The following is a 19317-nucleotide window of genomic DNA, read 5'->3' as shown; positions in this document are numbered from 1 at the left end:
CATGGTTGTATACAATTTTATTTATTTATTTATTTATTTATTTATTTATTACATTTTTATACCGCCCAATAGCCGAAGCTCTCTGGGCAGTTCACAAAAATTAAAACCATCATAAAACAACCAACAAGTTAAAAAACACAAATACAAAATACAATATAAAAAGCACAACCAGGATAAAACCACGCAGCAAAATTGATATAAGGTTAAAATGCAGAGTTAAAACAGTATAATTGAAGTTAAAATTAAGTGTTAAAATACTGAGTGAATAAAAAGGCCTTCAGCTGGCGACGAAAGGAGTACAGTGTAGGCACCAGGCGGACTTCTCTGGGGAGCTCATTCCACAACCGGGGTGCCACAGCGGAGAAAGCCCTCCTCCTAGTAGCCACCTGCCTCACTTCCTTTGGCAGGGGCTCACGGAGAAGGGCCCCTGTTGATGATCTTAAGGTCTGGGTAGGTACATATGGGAGCAGGCGTTCCTTCAAATAACCTGGCCCCAAACCGTTTAGGGCTTTAAATGTCAATACCAGCACTTTGAATTGGGCCCGGACCTGGACTGGCAGCCAATGAAGTTGTAAAAGGACTGGCGTAATGTGATCTCGCCAGCCAGTCCCTGTTAGTAAACGGGCTGCCCTGTTTTGTACCAGCTGAAGCTTCCGGACCGTTTTCAAAGGCAGCCCCACGTATAACGCATTGCAGTAATCCAAACGAGAGGTTATCAGAGCATGAATAACTGTAGCTAGGCTATCACTGTCCAGATAAGGGCGCAGTTGGTATATCAGCCTAAGCTGATAAAAGGTGCTCTTTGCCACTGAGTTCACCTGTGCCTCAAGTGACAGTTTTGGATCGAAGAGCACCCCCAAACTACGGACTCGATCCTTTAGGGAGAGTGCAACCCCGTCCAGGACAGGGCAAACATCACCTCGCCGGACAAATGAACCACCCGCTAACAGTACCTCCGTCTTGTCTGGATTGAGTCTCAGTTTGTTAGCCCTCGTCCAGTCCATTACCGTGCCCAGGCACTGGTTCAGAACAGTCACTGCCTCACCTGGGTTTGATGAAAAGGAAAGGCAGAGCTGGGTGTCATCCGCATATTGATGACACCTCAGTCCACATCTCCGGATAACCTCCCCCAGCGGCTTCATGTATATGTTAAACAGCATAGGGGATAAGATAGAGCCCTGTGGAACCCCGTGGCTTAGGTGCCACGGCACAGAGCAATAATCCCCCAGCACCACCTTCTGGAATCGGCCATCCAAATAGGAGCGGAACCACTGCAACGCAGTACCTCCAACTCCCAGCTCAGACAACCTATCCAGAAGGATACCATGGTCGATGGTATCGAAGGCCGCTGAGAGGTCCAGGAGAACCAACAGGGTCGCACTCCCCCTGTCTCTCTCCCGACAGAGGTCATCCCACAGGGCGACCAAGGCAGTTTCCGTTCCAAAACCAGGCCTGAAACCCGATTGAAATGGATCATAAACAATCCACAGTTGTTTATGTTGTCCTGTTGACTTTTCCTGCAGTATGTTTACCCACAGAATTTCCTCATATTCACTATCACTCTACTTATTTATAATGTCCACTCTAGGTTTGGGCTTTTTCTGGTTTGATGATATTTGGATGCATAATGGCTAAGTTTGTCACATTCATTCCCATAAGCTGGGCAACTCTCTTTTGTTTTGCATGTTTCTCCCCACAGTACTTGCATTGCTCTATGCTGTTCACTGTTGTCCTTAGATGTGATTTTGCCCCCTCCTTCTTCTTTATTATATGGACAGGTTGTCTAAATCTTAAGATCCTAGTCATTCTCAATATCTTTGGGCACAGTTCAGCCAAAGTTAGTCCTGTTTATTAAATGGGAGAGTTTTAAGCATGGGCTTAACATCTGCTAGAGAAATAAATGGAATTTGAAAGTCATTTAACTTTGACTAAATTAAGCCCATTATTTTCATCATTGCTACTGATATTTCACCATATCTTGGTACAGGGTTAAATTTAAAAACAAACCGCACCCAAATTATACAGATTTGAAAAGTTAAGACATTTAAAAGGAATATTTGCATAAACAGAGCAGCAGAAGATTAAAAACCACAGTCCCAAACCTCTCAAAAATATTGCCAAACATCCAATGTTTTATTGGCCTGACTAGGAAAACTATATCATCCTGCAATCAATTCTGAGGTCTGAAAAACTGTTAAAATTCGAAATGCATTGAGGATTTTCCCATGTTCCAACAAGGTAAATCTTTCCCTGATCCTTCCACTGACAAATCTATCCTGCCAATCTCTGCACCTCCAGGCCTGTTCTATCTCCACCTCAACAAATTCTGCCCTGACCCCACTGCTGGAATGAAGGGTTTCATCCTGGCTCTACCTGCCTTAGCTCTTAGTCCTAGACCCACTTCTGCAGCCTGTACAGTTGACATTAAACGAAATTGAAACTAACCCCAAATTCCTGCATCCGGGCTGGCATCGAAGGCGGGCATGGTTGGGCACATGCTGAGGACCCACACCCCGCAGGGAGGCAACTGACAAGAGCCTTGTGGAGTTGTTCCTCCTCTTCACCATTGCAACCTGCTTGTTCACCTGACTCTCACGTTGGCCTGGACAATGGTGGTGGAGGTGTGAAGGAGCAGCAGTAAATGCCACTACCTACTCATTCACTGGCTCTTTGCCTGTCAAGCAAGCAAATGGTATCACTGATTAGAAAGAGGATGAAGAGCAACTGCAGCTGGTGACGATGGTGGTGAGAAGGTAGTCTCACTGAGGGAGGGAACCCATTGAAGGTTTTTTACTAAGGGTCCTCAAAAACCTGGAGCTGACACTGCCTGCATCATACATAAGCCATGACTCCCCCTCCCCCACATCTCTTCTCAGTGTCCAGTTTCCTAGCTCATCCCTACAAGAAAAGAAGTAGAAGCTATGGCATCCCTGCAAGGAGAAAAGTCATAACTACTACCTATGCAATTGCTCCTTCAGTTCCCCACCCTTCCTATATTTTGACTCCTGATGCATAATAATTTATATTTAAGTTGGACCCTTCAGATGTAGGACAGACAGACAACAGAAGCACAAATAAACACGCACACACAGACAATTCAAGGAAAAGTTTAAGACTAAGGAAAAATAGAAAGGTTGAAGGAAAATAATTAGCTGACAAAGGCTTTATAAAACCATAGCATGTGGAACAAAGACTAATTAGCCCTTTAATGCACATCTGGTTTGAAGATAGTAGTGCTGTGTATAGTATGTTCAGCAGAATATTCCAGAAGATCATCCACAAATATAAAAGTAAAGCAGAAAACATCATGCCTAGGTGAGAGGGTTATAGTAACATCAGATGTTCATGCAATGTATTTTATGACTTCAGGGCAATACAAAGCCCAGACTTCTCATCTTCTCCCATAAATAATCAGGCAGTCAACACTAATGCAATATGCAGGTGATGTTTGTGAAGCTGTAAATTTAACTGGAGTTTAATTGTAGAGTGGTATCCCTTTAAATAATGTTAAGAGAGAGTATAGAATCATAGAATAGCAGAGTTGGAAAGGACCTACAAGGCCATCGAGTCCAACCCTCTGCTCAATGCAGGAATCCTCTTGAAGGCCTCTAGTGTGGGAGAGCCCACAACCTCCCTAGGTAACTGGTTCCATTGTCATACTGCTCTAATGGTCAGGATGTTTTTCCTGTTGTCCAGCCAGAATCTGGCTTCCTGAAACTTGAGCCCATTATTCCATGTCCTGCACTCAATCAATATGTTTATTGCTCAATCCACAGATCATTGCAACACATACAAACTTGACATTTTGCTATACTATACATGATAAAAATTACATATGGTTAAAAATTACAGAGCTATCAAAAACGTAACATGCATTACTAAAAGGATAGTAAGATAGGAGCACAGCGGACACAGAAACCTTTAATTGCTTCTCAATGACATTTCATTTATATCTCTGAATCTTTATAACAACACACACCAATAGTATCTAAAAACTTTGCTCTACATCTATTAGCTTTCACTGCAAATAGTGCAACCTTTTATATCACATATGGGTTGGTTGAATATAATAAATAACTGTTTTTCCTTAGCACCCCAGTATTTCACTTTCTTTAAAAAAGGCTCTAAATAACTTTCCCTTGTATCTATATATAAGGGGCAGTCAAATACATAGTGTGTTATGTCCTCTGGAACTGGCTCTCCACAAACACATAACATGTCTTCTACAGGTATGCCGTGGAATCTCCCCCATTTCATCACAGTATCCATTTGTTCAAACCTTAAACGTGTAAGGGCTTTCCGGTGTTCCATTTTCATGGGTACTGATAGGTATTTCTCAAGTTGGTGTAGGTATTTTGGACCTACAAGGCCATCGAGTCCAACCCCCTGCTCAATGCAGGAATCCACCCTAAAGCATCCCTGACAGATGGTTGTCCAGCTGCCTCTTGAAGGCCTCTAGTGTGGGAGAGCCCACAACCTCCCTAGGTAACTGATTCCATTGTCGTACTGCTCTAACAGTCAGGAAGTTTTTCCTGATGTCCAGCCAGAATCTGGCTTCCTTTAACTTGAGCCCATTATTCCGTGTCCTGCACTCTGGGATGATGAGAAGAGATCCTGGCCCTCCTTTGTGTGACAGCCTTTCAAGTATGTGAAGAGTGCTATCATGTCTCCCCTCAAACTTCTCTTCTCCAGGCTAAACATGCCCAGTCCCTTCAGTCTCTCCTCAAAGGGCTTTGTTTCCAAACCCCTGATCATCCTCGTTGCCCTCCTCTGAACTTCCTCCAGCTTGTCTGCATCCTCCTTGAAGTACGGTGCCCAGAACTGGACACACTACTTAAGATGAGGCCTAACCAGTGCCGAATAGAGGGGAACCAGTACCTTGTGTGATTTGGAAGCGATACTTCTATTAATGCAGCCCAAAATAGCATTTGCTTTTTTTGCAGCCACATCACACTTTTGGCTGATATTAAATCCTTTACATTTTGTACTATAATTGCATCTGAAACATTTCAGAGGTGTTGCCATGTTAGGTTATTGAGCCCTGTGATACCTTATAGGCTGACCGTTTATTGTGACTACTGCTAAGCTGAAATTTCTGAGAATATTTCTGATATTTTTCCCTATTACCACACCCCAGAAAAAGAGGACAACTGTGCAGATTTTTTTGGGTGGTGGTCACCATTCCTCCCCTTGCCCCACAATGCCGTGGAACAACATTTGGTTCGGGGCACATAGAGGATGCAAAATGGTGGCCAAGTTACCAATTCAGCTGTTGTTTGCCCACAAATAGGGTGACGAATTTCAAGAGGCCATGTGTGCCCAGCTCTCCCTGTCACATAATCTTTGGTGGAATAGAGCTGAGATACATGAAGTGTCATCTGCAATTTAAAAGTGTACACATCTATCTATCTATCTATCTATCTAGGTACAGTGAAAAAGCGTTTGTATCATGTGATCAAAGGGCATAATCCTATTTTACACTACTGCTAATGTAAATTGCATTGCACTTGCATAGGCAGCTTCTAGTACAACACCGAAAGCTTTTGCTGGTGTAATGTGTTTTCCAGGGGAACCTGTTGCGCCAGCAAATGCAATTTCCATTGTGCTAGAGGTCACTTACTCAGCAGAACGTAATTCAAGTTAGTAGTAGTGTTGGATAGGATACGGCAAAGAAAAAAAAGCTTTAAAATGAAAAAAGGGCATCAGTAGACGTACCACATTTCTCTGCACGGCCATGTGTACACAAGATAAGAACAATGGTCAATGGTAGTAATACCGTCTTTCTTGCTATGCTATTTTAACACCTAAAGAGGAACAATTATTGGCACTGTAAAAGCTAAGCCTAATCTCACTTGAGTCCAAATTCAATAACCAGAACCAAATTTTCTAAACAAAAAATCCAGCAGTTCTGGATGCTTGAGGATTCTGTCTGGTGGTGCCTTTGTAGCAAATTGACCTGATCCAAACCTCCCAGGCTAATTTACAGAGCAGAATGCTCTTATCCTTTGGATTTTGCGCTTCTCAAAAATTTGCAGTGCAAAATTTTATTTATTTATTTATTTATTTATTACATTTCTATACCGCCCCATAGCCGGAGCTCTCTGGGCGGTTCACAAAAATTAAAACCATTCATAATATAAAACAACAGTATAAAACCATAATATAAAATACAATAAAAAAGCTCAACCAGATAAAAACAGCAGCAATGCAAAATTACAAATTTAAAACACCATGTTAAAATGTATTTATAGATTGTTAAAATGTTGGGAGAATAAAAAGGTCTTCACCTGGCGTCTAAAAGCATATAATGTAGGTGCCAAGCGAACCTCCTTAGGTTCTCAGCTAATTCTCAGCTCAAAAAAAAAAAGGAACAAATATACATATAAAAGGTGTATTTTATACTATGATACCTTTAGAAATGCATTGTGGGAAGAAGAGAAAATACATTCAGAATACATATTTGAATGTATTTTTATGTGGCTATTCACAGATCAATGCGGAAATCAGACAGAACAGACTTAGGTATGGACACGGGCAAAACTGATCTGAACAGTCTGATCTGAACTGATCTGTGTCTATCACTATCAGCAGTTTCATACTAGAACTTTCTTTTTAACTCTTTGTTTAAATTTGGGGATTTTGAGATCAGCAGCAATGTGTCCTGGGAGATTGAAATATTCTCTACTTCTTTTTTAATGGTTCCATTTATTGATGTTAGATTTGCTACACATTCTCTGACCTGTTTGCCCTAGGAACACAACGGAAGGCCATTGTTGGTAGGTGATGTAATGTCAAAGAATGAACAGATGAATGAGTCCCTGATGATTGGTATGTTTAATCTTATTGGGTGCTGTAATAGTATTGCTTGGGCATGGGGATACAGTCAAATGTAATAATCTTGATAGCAACAGAGATGACGATGAATATGTCTGTAATCCACCTTCAAGGCAATTCACTAGAACACAGTTTTAGAATGGTTGGACAATAAAAACCAAAGCAGCAGAAAAACAGCCATATGAGGTCACATATAGATCTCTTTCAAGAGGACATTCTACAACCTAGGTGCTGAAGTCCAAATGAACCACCCCAGGGTATGGTCTGAGGGCAGGTGATACAGCCACCTTGCTGAAGTGAAGCAGGTCTTCATCTGGCCAGTGCTTGGATGGGAGACCATCTTGAAAGCCCTATGGATGCCACCTTGAGTTCTATGATGGGAGAAAGGAGGCATATACATGTAAATATTTAACCATAACAACAGCAACAACGAATTGTGTACCCAATCACCTATAATTCAAGTGAAATTGACAAGTAACGGTGGTTGAACATAAGTACCAAGGGGGGGGGGTTATGGAAATAGACAGTCGTTAGGGTAGCCTTCACTTCCCTGATGCCCTCCAGATGTTTGGTACCACATCTCCCAGCATGCCTGACCATTGGCCATGCTAGCAAAGACTGATGAGAGTTGAAGTCCAAAACATCTGGAGAGCACCTGATTGGGGAACATCACCTTAGGGTATTATAGTCCCCAGTTCCAAATTATTCATGGCCTTAATGGTTAAGATCAGCAATTATTTATTGGAGTAACTGATGATCCATCCATACCCCTTCACAAAACTGACCCAATAGGGGTCAATAAAGCCCTTTCAATTCTTTCCTTGCCTGATTGTTTCCATCAATGGAAGACTTGTACATGGATCCAAGACTTGAGCTCAATTTGTGCATTATTCTCCATCCTCTTACATTTAGGAAATGAAACTGCAGGTTTGCACATGTATGGCTTGGTGTTGAAGGCATCAAGCAATGAACATAAATCTGTGAACCAATCCCATTAAACTGAGAGCCCTAGTTCAGAAATGCATTTATAATATCTGAATGAATGAATAAAACTTTATTGAATAAGGCCACAGCTAGACCTAAGGTTTATCCTGGGATCATCCAGGGTTCGCCCCTGCCTGAGCACTGGATCCCCTGTGTGTCACCTAGATGAAGAGGTTTGACCCCTGGACGATCCAGGGATAAACCTGAGGTCTAGCTATGGCCTAAGTCTTCTGACCATTTCAAAAGATCACATCATCGTTAAAAACATACAGGCATTAATTAAAATTTACAATTTAAAACAATATGCAGTTCCTATATGATATATTATTTAAGACTAACAGTTAATAAAACCCCTTGTGTTGTGAGATTTAATAAAATCTACTTATTAAGCCATTTTTCTAATTCTTTTTTTCCTTATTCTGGCTGCTTTGAGAGCAAAAAGGGCAACCCTCTGAGTCACAAAATAATTAGAACCACGTAGGAGGAAGGACAATTTATCCTTCACTGTCCAGTTTCTCATGCGTATTAAAAACATAGATTTCTCTACATTTTGAATACAAACATTCAAGTAAATAGTGAGCTAGATCTTCAATAGCAGGGATGCCACATATATATAATCTGTCTTTCAATGGGATGCAGAGAAATCTACCCTGTAGCATCATTGTATCCATCAGCTCGAGACGAAGCTGAGTAAAGGCTCCTCGATGGACCCATTTCATATCGAAGGACAGGTATTTTTCTTCTTTAAAATGGACTTTAGATGTTGCTAGCCATTTCATGGCCCTTGAATTTGCCACTGCGGCTATATCACTCTGACTTCTAATATCTGAGATCCCAAGTTTAACAGCATTTCTTATGTTAGTATTGGGGGTGCTGATTGCCAGCAGACTGAAACCATAGCTTGGTAACATCTTTATAAATTTATACAGCCAGGAGGTTTCCAAGGTTTTAGCCATCTGCTCGAGAAGACATTTCTTGGGCAGCCTGGCCTCGTTCACCAAAACTAACTTAAACCAATAATTGAATAGCCCACAATGTATTTGATCTAAGGCTGTCGTAATACCGACTTCCGATGGACAGGTGCTGGACAGGTTAGAGCAACCCCTAACATTGTACGCAAGAAACGATTTTGGACCCTTTCTATTTCCCTACTATTGATGAAACCCCATATTTCAGCCCCATAAATTTGTACCGGCAACACTTTAGCCTTATATACATTAATGAGTGGCAAGAGAGAACCGGGTTGTCTATAATTTATGAGCCTGTTCAAGGAGTTTGCACAAACTGTTGCCTTTAACTCACTTCTTTTTAACTGCGATGCCCATGATCCTGTGGAAGTGAAAGTTAATCCAAGATAGATAGCACTTATAATATCTATGCACCCTCTTCTTCCTCCAGCCAGGAAAAAAAAACACATTTATTTTGATCAATAAACTCCTTGTATTTTTCCTTATCACAGTAAAGCATTGTGACTAATAGTGACATGTAAATGTTAGCAGCTGAAGGCCAATGGATGTTATAAAATTGATGCATATTGATGTATTATGAATGCAGGGTGAGGGGATCGATGCAGGGGTTTGCCTGTTCTAAAGTGTCATAGGATTTTTATTTAAAAAACAATTTATATCTCACCTTTGATCTCTGAAAAGTCCCACCAGCAGCTTAACAAAATATAGAAATTATGCAATACTAAGCAAGTGCATAAAATCAGAGCATTTAAAGACATCATTAGCATTTCAGATTAATTAAAAACAGAGTCAAGACACTCCGGGAAGTTCAGCAAAGATTAAATGTATGGTGAAATTAAGTTGTCTTAACAACACATCTAAACATAACAGCACATCTAAGTGAAACTGAATATCTCCAGGCAATGGGTTCCACACACTGGGTGCCACAACCAAGAAGCCCCTGTCTTGTGCCACTGCAAACCACACTGCTAAAGTTGGCAGAACACAGAGAAAGGACCATAACAATGGTCATAGTTGGTGGGCAAATTCACTGTAAGCTGACATTTCAAATTCCCACAATGCCCTAGAGCAGCCTTTCTCAACCTGGGGCGCTCCAGATGTGTTGGACTACAACTCCCAGAATGGCTGGGGCATTCTGGGAGATGCAGTCCAACACATCTGGAGTGCCCCAGGTTGAGAACCACTGCCCTAGAGTGATGTTTACATTGGAGGCATAATAATCTTTTTAAATTTTTTAAATTTATTTTACTTACAACATTTGTATACTGCTCCATATCTAAAAATATCTAAAACGCAAGAAGTAAACCACTAAAGAGAAAAATGAAAAGATACCATATTAAATTTATACTTAAAAAAAGGAAGAATGCCAATGAAACTGTGGCTGTCAGTTAAGGAAAGCTTCCTGGAATAGAGCTGTTTTCAGGAGGCACTGGAAGCAACACTGCTGGTGCCTGCCCAACCTTGAGAGGCAGAGCGTTCCAAAGAAAGGGGGCCACCACACTGAAGGCTCTGTCAGGTAAAGGTTTTGGCAAGGCTTTTGAGGCCTTGCCAGTTAGATTTATTTAGTTAGATAAATTTGGAAGTTAGATTTATTTAGAAGTAGTTTGGAATGTCAGATTCTTTGCAAACTTATCTCTGTCAGAATTCTCAGGGAAAGAGTTGAACGGATTAGCTTCACACCCACCCCCTGATCTTTCAGAGGGAGTGCAACCCCATCCAGAACAGGCAATGAGCCTATCTTCTGGACTTGAAACCCCCTGCCCCCCCCGGAGGGGGGCTTCATTTCCTTTCCTTGTTCCTTCCTCTTCCATGGCTCATCCACTAAAGCTACGGTTTCCTTGTTTACTGTAGGCAGGCTTAGAAAAGTCATATGATTTCCATGTTATATGTGACTATTCCTTCTGGACTTACTGCATACTGTCCAATGCTTGAATCAGCCCGACATGAAGCACTGACATCCAGGGTGGTGTAGTGGAGAGAGGGTTGACCTGGAGACATGCGAGTACAAATGCCTACCTAACCGTGACACTCGCTGAGCGATGTTGGGCCAGTCATTCCCAGCATAATCTACCTCACAGGGTTGTTATGAAACCCCCCTCCCCCGATGTATACCACCTGCCACTCTGAGATTCTCTGAGGAAATCTTAATTTTGGGGTGGGTGGGGAGAAATTATATACTCCAACCAATGCAGTGGTTGAAATGGTTGTTTGAGACCATTTGCCATTGCTAGACCAGGCGTTAGCCCGGTGTGAGGCCCGGTCTCCCTCCTGTGCATCCAGATGACGCACAGGGGATTCTGGGGTCAGGCTGGGCTAAAGCCTCCCTTAACCCGGCATAAGCGGATTCGCTTATGGCCCGGTTTTTCCGCAGCCCCGGCCTGAGGTCTAGCAGGGTCCGTGGCTTTTTCCGGCTGCTTGCTTATTTGCGAGTAGCCGGGAAAAACCATGGACTGGGCACAGCGCTCATAGGAGCGCTGTGCCCATCGGGCTGGGGGGGGATCACGGGGGGGGAGATAGGGGCCGGGGGGAAGGCCGGACCAGGCAGGAGAGAGAGTGGGGGAGAAGGATGGGCATGGGCATGGCGGACGGGGGATGGGGGAGAAGAGTGGGCATCAGGCACGGGGGCAAGGGCGAGGGAGAAGAGCGGACATCGGGGACGGGGGGCGGGGGGAGAAGAGCGGGTATTGGGGATGGGGAGTGGAGGGAGAAGAGCGGGCATCGGGGACGGGGGCGGGGGGAGAAGAGCGGGCATTGGGGATGGGGAGTGGAGGGAGAAGAGCGGGCATCGGGGACGGGGGGCGGGGGGAGAAGAGCGGGCATTGGGGATGGGGGGTGGAGGGAGAAGAGCGGGCATTGGGGATGGGGGGTGGGGGGAGAATAGCAGGCATCGGGGATGGGTGGTGGAGGGAGAAGAGCGGGCATTGGGGATGGGGGGTGGGGGAAGAAGAGCGGGCATCGGGGATGGGGGGTGGAGGGAGAAGAGCGGGCATTGGGGATGGGGGGAGAAGATCGGGCATCGGGCACGGGCCTGGTGGACGTGGGGGAAGAAGGACGGGGGACAAGGCATCGGGCATGGGGGGAGGACAGGCGAGCGAGCGGATGGGGGGCATCAGGAATTGTAGGGGGGATCAGGGGCAGGGGGAGCAGGGGGCCCTTTATTTTTTTTAAAAAAATCACTTACCTGCTCCGGCGGTGCGCTCCTGTGCACATGGCCCTTTAACTGCTGGAAAAAATGGCAGACGCGACTGGGCTTCCCCTTGCCCCGTCGCGTCTTACGTGTGGAAAAGGGCGACGGCGCACGCTAGCTGTAGCACGCCATCGCCCCGACTCCCGGCCGGATTTTCAGGTAAGCCCATTGTTCCGCAGGGCTCTATCTTATCCCCTATGCTGTTTAACATATACATGAAGCCGCTGGGGGAGGTTATCCGGAGATGTGGACTGAGGTGTCATCAATATGCGGATGATACCCAGCTCTACCTTTCCTTTTCATCAAACCCAGGTGAGGCAGTGGCTGTTCTGAACCAGTGCCTGGGCACGGTAATGGACTGGATGAGGGCTAATAAACTGAAACTCAATCCAGACAAGACGGAGGTACTGTTAGCGGGTGGTTCTTCTGTCCGGCGAGGTGATGTTTGCCCTGTCCTGGACGAGGTTGCACTCCCCCTAAAGGATCGGGTCCGTAGTTTGGGGGTGCTCTTCGATCCAGAACTGTCACTTGAGGCACAGGTGAACTCAGTGGCAAAGAGCACTTTTTATCAGCTCAGGCTGATACACCAGCTGCGCCCTTATCTGGACAGAGATAGCTTAGCTACAGTTATCCATGCTCTGATAATCTCGCGTTTGGATTACTGCAATGCGTTATACGTGGGGCTGCCTTTGAAAACGGTCCGGAAACTTCAACTGGTGCAAAACAGGGCAGCAAGGTTATTAACAGGGACTGGCCGGCGAGATCACATTACGCCAGTCCTTTTACAACTTCATTGGCTGCCAGTTTGGTCCGGGCCCAATTCAAAGTGCTGGTATTGACATTTAAAGCCCTAAACGGTTTGGGGCCAGGTTATCTGAAGGAACGCCTCCTCCCATATGTACCTGCCCGGACCTTAAGATCATCTACAGGGGCCCTTCTCCGTGAGCCCCTGCCAAAGGAAGTGAGGCAGGTGGCTACTAGGAGGAGGGCTTTCTCCGCTGTGGCACCCCGGTTGTGGAACGAGCTCCCCAGAGAGGTCCGCCTGGCGCCTACACTGTACTGCTTTCGTCGCCAGCTGAAGACCTTTTTATTCACTCAGTATTTTAACACTTAATTTTAACTTAAATTTAAATTTTACTGTTTTAACTCTGTATTTTAATCTTATATCAACTTTGCTGTGTGGTTTTATCCTGGTTGCGCTTTTTATACTGCATTTCGTAATTGTGTTTTAAACTGTTGGTGTTTTACTGTGGTTTTAATTTTTGTGAACCGCCCAGAGAGCTTCGGCTATTGGGCGGTATAAAAATGTAATAAATAAATAAATAAATAAATAAATAAATATTCCAGGGAAGTTTTTCCACCTTATGTGTAACAGAGGGTTCTGGGTGCACTTGGGATCACCGTTCATAATTGTGGGCCTGCTGAGAGGACAGGACTCATGTACCTTTAATATTTGTACAAAAGAGTGTATTTTAGTAGTTTAGTATAGCTGTTCATGCAGGGATAACTAAAGCTACAGTGGCTGAAACTCCTTTTTCTACACTGTTAACAATACTGAAGACTTGTCCCTGTGTGGTGTTCTGGCCTTATCATTGCCCTGCATGTATGGAAAGTTTGCTACAGAATATGACCAGGACCAGATCCACACTAAGCAGGATATAACACTTTGAAAACCGTATATGCAATGTGTCCTGGGCCTGAACAGTTGTCAATACTGTTATAAACCGTTATGAAGCAGTAGTGTAAATCCTGCCAAGCACTGGCACAAGACAACTTACTGGCACAATGGTGCCCTCCCCACACACCAGGTCAAGGTGAAGAGTACCTAATGCCATCCAAATTATCTTAATAACTAAGCCTGAAATTCCTTCAAGAATATCTTCACCTCCCTGGCACTAACTAAATGACCATTGGCTTCCCTTTCATGACATCCACAATTAGAGGCAGCTGACTCACTTGGCCTTATTTATTTATTTATTTATTTATTTTTTATTTATTATTGCATTTATATCCTGCCTTTTTTCCTCCATGGAACCCAAGGCGGCATACATAACCCTCCTCCTCTCCATTTTATCCTCACAACAACAACCCTGTGAGGTGGGTTGGGCTGAGAGTCTGTGACTGGCCTAGAGTTACCCAGTGGGTTTCCATGGCTGTGTGGGGACTAGAACCCAAATCTCCTGAAACCCAGTCCAACACTTTAGCCACTACACCACACTGGCTCACACTACACCACACAGCCCTTATGAGAGGGCTGGCCCTTATATGGCCAACAGAAGGGCACTGGTAATGGTAGAGCTGGTGTGGTGTAGATGTTACAGTGTTGTACTCGGAATGAGGAGACAGGGCTGGTGTCATCGTTGGTCATCTGCCGAGGGCCCACACCTCAGTAGGGACTGACTGAAAACATCCCCCTGGAATTTCCTTTCCTCTTCACCTGCCTCTCACTCTGGCTTAGCCAATGGTAGTGGTGAGAAGGAGGAGGAGCAGATGCTCACTGGCTCTCTGCATGTCAATCAAAGAAGTGGTACCAATGATGAAGGAAGAGGAAGAATAGCAGCTGATGCTAGTGGTGGTGGAAAGGGAGACTCACTGAAGGAGGGTGTCTTGCCCAGGTGTCCTCAGAATCTTGTAGCCAGCACTGCTGGAAGACTAAGATCCAACTCTTCACTCAGGTGTAAAGCTCACTGAGGCCATAGCTAGACCTAAGGTTTATCCCTGGATCGTCCTGGGGTCAAACCTGTTCATCTAGGTGACACACAGGGGATCCAGTGCTCAGGCAGGGGCGAACCCTGGATGATCCCAGGATAAACCTTAGGTCTAGCTGTGGACCTTGGGACCTTGGGCCAGTCACTATCTCTCACCTTAACCTGCCTCACAGAGTTGTTATGAAGATAAATGAGGAGGGGAGGGAGAACCATATATGCCACTTTGAATCCATTGGAAAAAAAGGTGGAATAGAAATTTAATGAATGAATGAAATAGATAGAAAAACCCCTATTCTTTCTTCACCATTACTGATCTTTTCAATGGGGAATAAGCTTCCAAGAAAAAACTAGGGATGTTATAAATGAATGGATCAAAATACCACATGACAAGGAAATACATTTTAATATTTGTTTTAAACATGCATTAAAAACTCTGCTTTTAACTCCCCCCCCCTCAATTAGGACTAATTTTGAGAAGCTAGCCGAGAAAGGCAACTGTTCTCCTGCTGTGTTTCTTAAAAAGCCAAACCAAGACATTGGCTAAAGTGGGTGAGGGGGAGAGAAAGCCCTCACTTTATTGTTCCGTTTAAAGAAAGAAAGTCAAAGAAGAAGGGGGAGAAAAGGAGATGAAGGAAGTAGTTTTCACACACATAACCTCCAGCTTTTCGGCTCACCTGGTGGGCTCCCCTTACCCACAATGCCCTGAGTGGATGATTAAAAAGAAATGGGGGGCTTAAGTGTGGGGGTAAGTGCAGGGTCTCTGGAGCTTTGCAGAGCACTGAACCGTGCTGCTACAGCTGTCTTCCAAACAAGCCCGACATTCTTTATTTATTTGTTATGAAATATTTATGGATGTTATGAAAGGTTTAAAATAATGTGTCTGTCTCTCTCTCCTGCCTATCCACCCCCCCTTCTCTTTTGCCCTGGCACACTCTTTTCTAATGCATAAATAATTCTGGCCTGTGGACAGTGGGACAGCACATTAGGTGGGATGTTTCCGCTGTATCACATTCTTTCTGCCTGAGAGAAAATATCATTCCCAGTAATTTTCTACACTTATACAATCTGCGTTGACAGTAAATAATTGATGTATGAATTTAGGACTAAACTCCAACACAATATGACTTTATGTCAAAGGGTTACTCCCAGCAGATTTTGAGCTAAATCATCTTGCAAAATGGGTTCTTTCAGTGGGAAAAAAAGGCTTTTTGAATAATTTTAATGGAAAGATGGGACCTCCGCGTAGCTTTCCTTTTGATGAGGTCTTGTTTTGCATGACTGGTAATAAAACCAAGCAATCTACCCATTATAAGATTGGAAATGTTTCATTTGTGTTCACAAATGGATTTTTTTAGACTGACACAAGCTGTTTTTGTTCCTTTCATTCTTTTTTTCCTTCCTCTTCTCCCCCTTTTCTTTTCTATCTCTCTCTTTTTTTATTATTATTATTGTGGTAGAAGAGAGTTTGCATGTGATAGGGTGCCCTCTGCTTTTCATCCCTGTATCTTCCATACAAAGTACAATTACATTTTAAATTACAAGCCGGATATATTTGCAACTTATAAAGATACATAACTGGGAAGAAAGGCTTAAAAAAAAAAGATTACAAATTTCCTCCGATTGCCTCAATTAAAATCCTTTTCATCCCTAAGGGAAAGTGGTTACTATCCAGCAGAGGGTAAGAAAGAAACAGAACAGAGAATGGACCCTTTCATGATACAGTTGGAAGTAAAGAGTTCTATACCTATTATAGATGAGACAGGAAGATCAAAGGAAAGACATTACTTGAATGACCCATAGTCAAATATCCCCTTTTTTGTGTTTTGTTTTAATGTACAATAGATGGAAGGAAGGAATGTTCCGGATTTCCTTTTAACATTCTGCTTTTGCATCATTGCTGATGCAGCAAGAATATATAAAGAGTGGAGGTTTTTTTTTACATTAAAAATATAATTACAGACTTTGAATAAATGTCAGGATTATTATCTTTGTCATGATTTCTTTGCTGCTTAAAATTGTAATGACACTTGTTCACTTAAGTTAAGCCTCCACTTACAGGAAAATAATTGAATTTGTTGTGACAGGTAGCCTGAATGCTGGCAAAAGTGCTTATTGTGAAACTGGACAAAATTGCCTCTTGGGACTATAAAAAACAAAAGCCATGCTTTTCTTTATCAACAATGGAGGAAATATCGAACAGAGGCCATGTGCTGGAGATGGCAGACCTTGCCTCTAAGAGGGGTTGGGGGAATCTAGCTTTCTCTCTCTCTCTCTCTCTCTCTCTCTCTCTCTCTCTCTCTCTCTCTCACACACACACACACACACACACACACACACACACACACACAGAGAAATTAGATAAGGCTACAACCCTATGCCATTTACTTACATGCCAACTTTTACATTATGCACTTATGCAGGAGGCCACTATAATCACTTCCATGTGTTGATGGCTGAATCATAAGGTGGCTGTACCACGTTAGAGTTGCTCGTTTCTGACTTGTTCCATTGCATTGAGACTTTCTTTTCCAAATCGATCTATTCCTGGTCATAGCTGATGTAGTAATTTTTAAATTAGTTTCCTTGTGGTGGGAATTATTTTTCATTATTTGTTTATAGAATTTTCTATCTTGCCTTTTCTATTATCTATATTCAAGGCGACTTTATATAAGAATCGATTTGCACCGGACCCTGGAGTAGAGAGATCACATGGAATTAAAAAAAACAAAAACTACACGTGGCAGTGGAACATGTGAGCTTTAGGCTTGCTCATGTGTCCACTGACTTCAGTGAGATTTAAGCAATCTAAATGTGTGCAGGATCACAACCATTTGCCCCAGCCCACCAAGGGATATGTATTTAGTTAGTTAATTTAATTTATATTCCACCTTTCTACCAAAATGTGGCACCAAATATGGCACTTAAGGTGTCTAACAATAAAATAAAATAAAATAAAATAAAATCCAGATTAAACATTTGTGTGTGTGTGTATGTGTGTGTGTGTGTATCTGTTGGATATATGATGGATGTGTCTGACATAGAGATGTTGGAAAAATCCATGGTCGATTAAAGTGATGGACCATCTTTGGGGTCGGGGGAGGGATTTGTGCAAAAAGCAAACAAAAAACCCTGATTCTGTCAATGAGTGGATGATGGAATGAAAAGCATCTGACAATCAGATGGAATAGATTTAACAAAATTCACACATTATTATTATTATTATTATTATTATTATTATTATTTATATAGCACCATCAATGTACATGGTGCTGTACAGATTACACAGTAAATAGCAAGACCCTGCCGCATAGGCTTACAATCTTTAGTCTCACATGAATGACATGGCTAACACAAGTAGTGCTGGACTGGGTCCACAGTCTTTAATGGGGCTATATTGATCCACCTATATCAATTGGTTCACACACTCAGCCAGCCAAGGAACCTGGCTGAAGGAGGGTCCTGCTTTCCTCCAAGCAATAAGACAATGTGAGATGTGACCACTTGTCCGCCTCTTTATAAAGGGAAAGAATCCTACAACTGGGCCTATACTTGTATAGTGGTTTGCTTGGGGTGCCCAAATTTTATGCTCTCTTAATGCATGTCAGAAAGAGCCAGTGTGGTTTGAGAGCCAGTGTGGTGTAGTAGCTAAAGTGTTGCACTGGGAGTCGGGAGATCTGGGTTCTAGGCCCCACTCAGCCATGGAAACCCACTAGGTGACTTTGGGCCAGTCACAGACTCTCAGCTCAACCTACCTCACAGGGTTGTTGTTGTGAGAATAGAAATAGAGAAGAGGATTATGTATGCCGCCTTGGGTTCCATGGAGGAAAAAAAGGTGGGATATAAATGCAATAATAATAATAATAATAATAATAATAATAATAATAAGTATGCAATGCCTATTATAATGCACAAAAGCTGGATTATATGCTTGTCTACTCATGTTGAGCAGATAAGTATATGATCCAGGTTGAAGGTGGAAAGGAAGGCTGGCAAATCCTGCTTCTAATTTCAGGTATCCTTCCCTTAAGGCAGTTGCATACAACCTAAACCAAAATGAACAATTGTGTTCAACCAGTAAGGAACCAGAACAGTGTTCTGTTGGATGGAAAGTCAACCTGAAGAGGAAACTATCTCAGATGTGCACTTAGAAATAATTATTATAATTTAGAGGGGATCTACACGTTGTACTGAAGGCGCTTGCGTGCACCTCCAGTGCACCCCCAAATCGATTGTGTAGATCCCTGCCCAGAAGGGACGGAGGAAGAGGCGGAGGAGGAGGCAGCTGGGGAATCGTTCTTTGGAATCCGCCTTCATTGGAATCCGCCTTCTTCCACCGAGCTCTCCGACCCGGGTGGCTCTTTCCCTGGCAGCAGGAGGCCGGCGGGGAGGTGGGCGGCGGCAGTGGCAAGGACGCAGCCCGGATTCCCCAGCCGCCTCCTCCTCCGCCTCTTCCTCCGTCTCTTCTGGGCAGGATCTACACAATCGTTTTGGGGGCGCACTGGAGGCGCACGCAAACGCCTTCAGTACGACGTGTAGATCCCCTCTTAAAGTGAAAGAGAATGCATCTCACCATAGTGGGGAGGCCTGTGACCAGGTAAGCTGTGTGTCTGCTGAGTCTGCTATTGTCCAGGTGCTT

Source organism: Elgaria multicarinata, chromosome 7 (genome assembly GCF_023053635.1).
Source record: "Elgaria multicarinata webbii isolate HBS135686 ecotype San Diego chromosome 7, rElgMul1.1.pri, whole genome shotgun sequence".
In the NCBI taxonomy this organism is placed as follows: Eukaryota; Metazoa; Chordata; class Lepidosauria; order Squamata; family Anguidae; genus Elgaria; species Elgaria multicarinata.
Note: the sequence above shows the minus strand (reverse complement) of the source record.